Genomic DNA, 6,760 nt, shown 5'->3' on the forward strand with positions numbered 1-6,760 from the left:
TCCTTTTAAATAGATACTAATATCAGGCATCTGACTAGGAAAAATAAAAAATACCAAGGTACCCTTATGGTAATAAATTAATGTAAATACCTACTTAAGGGTGACAATATTTGTTGGCATCAACAGTTAATGGAGACAAGTGCCCATTTTCTTGGTATAAGGTGGAAGGTGAGTCCCTTAGGCAGTGTGATATGCCTGGGTTTGATTGATTGATTAATTGATTGATTGATTTTTTGGAGACGGAGTCTCACTCTGTCGCCCAGACTGCAGTGCAGCCGCGCGATCTCGGTTCACTGCAAGCTCCGCCTCCCGGGTTCACGCCATTCTCCTGCCTCAGCCTCCGAGTAGCTGGGACTACAGGCGCCGCCACCACGCCCGGCTAATTTTTTTTGTATTTTGAGTAGAGACAGGATTTCACCCTGTTAGCCAGGATGGTCTCCATCTACTGACCTCGTGATCCACCCTCCTTGGCCTCCCAAAGTGCTGGGATTACAGGAGTGAGTCCCCGCACCCGGCCTTTATTTTATTTTATTTTATTTTATTTTATTTTATTTTATTTTATTTTATTTTATTTTATTTTTGAGACAGAGTCTCGTCCTATTGCCCAGGCTGGAGTGCAGTGGCGTGATCTCGGCTCATTGCAACCTCCACCTCCCAGGTTCAAGTGATTCTCATGCCTCAGTCTCCCGAGTAACTGGCATTACAGGCAAGCGCCACCACGCCCAGCTAATTTTTTACTGTTTTTAGTAGAGACAGGGTTTCACCATGTTGGCCGAGATGGTCGTGAACTCCTGACTTCAGTTGATCCGCCCGCCTCGGCCTCCCAAAGAGCTGGGATTACAGGCGTGATCCACTGTGCCCAGCCCTGGGTTTGATTTCTAAAAGGAGACGTACTTACTATGATTAAGGCTATAGGTCAGGGCCTTGACACTTGTGGCCTGATATGCTTACTGTTTTTAGTAGCTAAGATTTTTTGAATGTTTGCCATAATCCAAGCATTGTACCAAGTACTTTACATTCATTCTGCCTTTTAATCCTCACAACAAATTTGTGAGCCAGCCAATATTATTGTATTCTTTTTACATATGAGGAAACTGAGGTTACTTTGTTGCCCAGATTAGTGAGGAGTAGAGCCAGGAGTCAAACGCAGACACTCTGACCTCAGAGACCTCTTTCTCAATTACTGTGCTAGCTCCTAACCACTAGACATGCAGCACAACTCTCAGCCAATCGTGCTCAGGAAAAGTTTTCCTTCTGGTATTCCTTTTGCCTCTTCACTGACTGGAATGATCAACTTAGCAGATAGGAATCATTTCTGGGAATCATAAAATCAAGTCTCCAGAAAATTCTCTAAATTTTAAATCTATATAAAAGAAATTAAAAGAAGATCAGGATAAACAGAAATGTACTATGTTCACAGATTTAAAAAAAAAAACAGTGGAAATGCATCAATCTACCTAAATTATTCTACAAATAGATTCAATCAAATCATAATTATAATTCCAACTGGACTTTTTGAAGAATGCGATGAGCTCCTTCCAGAATTTCCTAGAAGAACAAATGTCCAAGAATACCTAAGCTCATTTTGAAACAAAAAAACAAGGACTGTTGACTTGCTCTGCTAGATTGACATGGTCCAAATCACAGCATTAAAAACATTACAATGCCAGGCCAAGGAGCAGCTCAGAAAATGAGTGTATTTATTTGGGAACTTGATATATGACAAAGATAGCATCATAGAGAAACAAAAAGGAACAGATTAGTTTCATTAGATAATATTGGTAAGACATACTTACTAAATAGAGGATAATAGATTTGGGCTTTTACATTGGATCACATGAAAAGATGGCCCTCACATGGATAAAATCACAGTTGAAAGCTCAAACCACACTGTTGATACAATAACAGGAAGGAAAATATTTTTGCAAAATGGAACTTTCTTAAATAGTATCCCTACATTAAAAAGAAAAAGAGCAAAATATGTGTATTTCACTATACATTATATATTTCTGTTAAAGAAATATATAGACAAAGATTATAGAAAAATAAGAGACTACTAGAAAATATCTATCTTTACAAAATATTTACACAGACCAATAAGAAAACAATAAGCATCCCAATTGGAGAATAAGAAAATGAGTTGAATAAGTAATTCAATAATAGGCTTGTCCTGATATCCAACAAGTGTGTGAAGAGATGCACAAGCTCTAACATAATACAAGTTAAGTTGGCTCCCATTGAAATGGTAAAAATATGGCTGAGAATGTATGGAAAAAGGAACTCTCATACATTGCTGGAGGAACTGTAAACTGAAACCATTCTGATAAGCAATCTGTCAAAAACGAACAAAATAAAATATACGCAGGCACTGTGATCCAGCAACTTAAATCTGGTATAAATATATGGCCCAAATAAATGTATCACACAGAATTGTTTTTCCTCCTTTATCACCAGGAGTTAAGTGATTCTGGTCTTGGCTCTTGTGGCTCAGGTAATATTTACCTGCATTGCATCTGTGCATTTGTGTATGGTTAGGGAGAAAAACAGGGGTTTCTAGTCCCTCTGAACAGATGTTCTGAGTTGGACACTAAAGGAGACCAGAAAAGGAAGGAAACACTCGACCTAACCTGAGAAAGACATTTCCCCTGACAAGGAAGAGAGAGAGGGATGAGTTTCCCTGGAGGAGAGCTATGCTTCACTCTCAAGCAGCTGCCCAGAGTGGCAAAAGCTTTCATCTGGGCGGAGCAATCTATTAACTTATTGAGCACTTACCCTATGCCAGGCAATATAATAGAATTTACATGTATGGTTGCTATGGGTTTCCCACCTCCACCCCCCAAATTTTATACACTGAAATCCTAAGCCCTGAGGTAATGGTACTAGGAGATGGAGCCTTCTGTGGGGTCAGCAGGACATAAGGGTGGAGCTCTCTTAACTGGAATTAATGCTCTTCTAAAAGAGAGCCCAGAGAGCTAGCTCATCCTTCCCTGTGAGGAGACAGTGAGAAAGTGCCATCTACCAGGAAGTGGGACCTCACCAGGCACAGAGTCTGTTGGCATCATGATCTTGTACTTTCCCAGTCTCCAGAACTGTGGGAAATAAATTTTCATCATTTTTAAGTGACCCAGTTTGCAGTATTTTTGGTATGGCAGCCTGAACAGACTAAAACAACTATTTCTTACATACTAGTTAGGAATAGAATATGAATAACTGGAATACACAATATATTAGATAGTAACACTGATAAGGAAAATAAGAAAAGGAGCGAAACGGGTCATAAAATGGTGATGAAGTATAAAATTTTAAGCTACATGAAAGACATCTCACTAAGGAAAATAAATACCTGAGAAAAGTGAGGGAACTGGCCCTGTGAAATTAGAGATGGTGGCAGGCATTCCAGGCAGTGGGAATATTTGTAGGTGCAAAAGCCCTGAATGAAGATTGTGACTGGGATGGTAGAAAAGCTGCATGGGGGTGAGAGTGACTCCAGTGGAGTGAGACATGAGGGGCACAGGGACTTATGTCAGAGGAGTAATAGATGGCTGAACCACGTGGGTCCCCTTAATCTTTTCAAAAATCTGGTTGAAGAAGAAAAACGTTAAGATGATCTGACTCACAGTTTTATCAGGTAATGCTGTCTGTTGTAGGAAGAATTGGCTGAAGAAGGGCAGGAGTTGAACCAGGGAGACCAGTCAGCTAGCTATTGAAAGTATCCATGGCAGAGGTAATTGGGACTTTGACCAAGGTAGGGGCAGCAAGTATAATAGAGAAATGGTCAAGTTCTCTATGTGTTTTAAATATGGACTCAACAGGATTTTCTCTTGAACAGCAACCAAGGAGAAATCAAGTTTTACTGAGATGGAAATGCTTTTAGAGGAGCTGGCTTTGGTGGATTGGGGCACATTAGGTTGCATGAAATACCTGTTAAGTTTGAGATGCTTATTTGTCATCTCACTGAAAGTGGCCAATGTATAGTTGGATATGAAAGTCTGAAGGTCAAGGAAGCAGTCCAGGTTAAATACATAAATTTGGAAGTCACCAGTATAAAAGCACCGTTCAATAGCATGAGACTGGATGTGACAGCCTGTGGAATGTGTGTATCTAGGAAAAAGAAAATGTTCAAGGATTGAACACCAGAGCTCAGTTTAAAGATCGGGAGAAAAAAAATAAAAACAGACTAAATGAATCATAACAAAACAAAAACAAAACGGGAGCCTAGAGGGAAGGAGGGAAAAACAGGTGAATGTGGTGTCCTGAAAACCAAGTGAAAATGTTTTTTATGGAAGAGAGATCAATAATTTGTCAAATGCTACTGACACCTCAAGTGAGAGTGGTAAAATCACGTTCACATATAGCAACATGGAGGGCACTGTGATCTTGACAAAAAAGCAATTTGTGTGGGATATAGATGAGGAAATCTTCTTTTAATAGATTGAAGAAAGCAGGTGTAGATATCTTTTAAATTATACTCTATAGGAAGAATAGACATATTAGAAAGGGCGTGGCACCTTCAGGAAGAAATGCAGTCCGAGGGCTTTGTTTTTATTTATGTATTTTGTTTGTTTGGTTTTGGTAGGGAAAATAGCAACCTGCGTGTATGCCATCGGGGGAAGATCCTATACAGGGAAAAAACTGATGATGCCAGAGAGAAAGGGAAGAACCTAGGGAGTGCTGCCCTCAAGCAGAAGAGAGGGAATAGGATTCAGGGCACAGGTGGCATTACTGGCCTTGGCCTTGTGAGAAGCAGAGGCAGCTCTCACTCATTGTAACAAGAGTCAAGCCAGAGTATGTGGGCAAGGTGCAGGTAAGCGGGGAGGTGCACTGTTAGGTGTCAGTGGAAGTTCTCTTCCGATTGCAACAACATTGCCAGTCAAATAGGAAGATGGGAATAAGAATTAGGATGAGGGAAAAATGGGATAAAGGGTTAGAGGTCTTAGGAGGGCAGAGACCATGTGAAAGAGTCCAACACTGTGAGGATTCTTGGGTGCCAGGAGCATCAGAGGGATGTGTTATAAATTGTGCCCCTGAACGTGGACAAGGAGCATTTCAGACACATTCATAATGGCCTGGGGAGCTTGCCTGAGGACCACAGAGGCACCTGGGAGTTTTCTGTAGTTTCAAGGGCTGAAGGTTGGTGGTGGAGCTGGGGGACAAAGTGCGATAGAAATTACATTTATCATCAAAGAAAGGAGAACACAACCAAATTTATATTATTAATAACAATGACAACAAAAAAATGGGACATTTCTTTCAAGAAAATGTCATACTCTTATAGGGAAAAAGAAATGTCTGCATTCAGCCACTCATTCACTCAAGAAATGTATACAAGCACTTGCTTTATTCTAGACACAGTGCCAAGCTCCAAGCATAAGATTTCTTGGAGACTGTTAATGTCATTGAGTGGAGAGTGACAGATAATAAACAAATAAGAAAATAAAACATATTAATAAAAAATATGCCCAAGTAAGAGTCAAGGAGAAAGGCTGGCGAAATCAGCAGATAGCAAGTATATACAACTCTTTAAAGAGATCATGATCTAAGGGGAAGTTAGATATGCATTAGTTCCTTGAGATGGAAGAAGGGACTGGAGGGGTTTATTTCTCTTCTCTTTTTCCAGATGGGGGAACACTAGCTTGACTGTATGCAGACTGAAATGATGCAGTAGAGAGGGAAATTTTGTTAATTCAGCATAGAAAATAATGACTTATTGGAGTGATGACCCCAAGTAGGTCAAACGAGAGATACTGGCCTGGGTGTCAAGAAAGACAATTCATGGAACAGAAGAAAAAGGAAAGTATCCAGATGAAGGCAGACAGGTATGGTATTTTTAATAAGATGACATTTGATGCAAGATCTTAGAAAACTCAGGGAGGGAGCCTGGTGTACATCCAAAGAAAAGTGTTCCAGACAGAGGAAAGAGTAAATGCAAAGTTTACTCTTTGCATGCTTAACAATTTGATGAATAGCAAGAGACGAATGCCTGGAAAATAAAGAATGAGGGGGAGATTATGTAGGGCACTGGATGGCAAGGTAAGAACCATGGTTTATGTATGTTGTACAATTTATTATGTTAGGCAGTGTGAATTTAAAGATAAAAGTGTTCGCCTTTCTTCTGCCATCTTTGCCTATCAAGCCACTGTAATTGCATCTTGGTTTATTCTATTCATGTCATTCACTTTAATTTCATAACAGGACATGAGCTGCCTTTATTTTATTAACTTAAATACCCACAAGGAGAAGTCTTTAGGGTTTGCTTTTGGCTCAGGAATATAATCTGGAACCACAAGGCTCTGGGGATCTGTACCTAGCCCAGGTTTCAGGAACACAGGCCTTACCTTCTAGCCTCTATCTCCATTTTGAGAACCCCCAAATATATCAACTTTCTAATGAGAGAAACAGAAAAGGAAGCAAGCTATTCCTGAAGCATTGCAGTTTATGCCATCATGTGTATGCAAACTATAATGAAGAGACTTCCTGCTCTAGCAACATTGCCTACTGAACTGACAACGATCTCCCTCCCACTGTGAATGCATAGAAATGCAAGAAAAATATGAATTAAGAATATTAGCCACATGCTTATGCCTCCCAGAAAAGCAAGTAAACTCATGGAGAGACAGAATTTAAAAGGAAATTTCTAGCTAACAAAGTAAACTTGCAGACTGCTGCTATAGCAAATTGAGGGGGAGTGTGGTCCCTTGGGTCAGGGATTTTCATGGTTGCGTTAGGTCAGAGATTTTCATGTTCTTTGAGGATAAGAAGC

Source organism: Rhinopithecus roxellana, chromosome 14 (genome assembly GCF_007565055.1).
Source record: "Rhinopithecus roxellana isolate Shanxi Qingling chromosome 14, ASM756505v1, whole genome shotgun sequence".
Lineage (NCBI taxonomy): Eukaryota > Metazoa > Chordata > Mammalia > Primates > Cercopithecidae > Rhinopithecus > Rhinopithecus roxellana.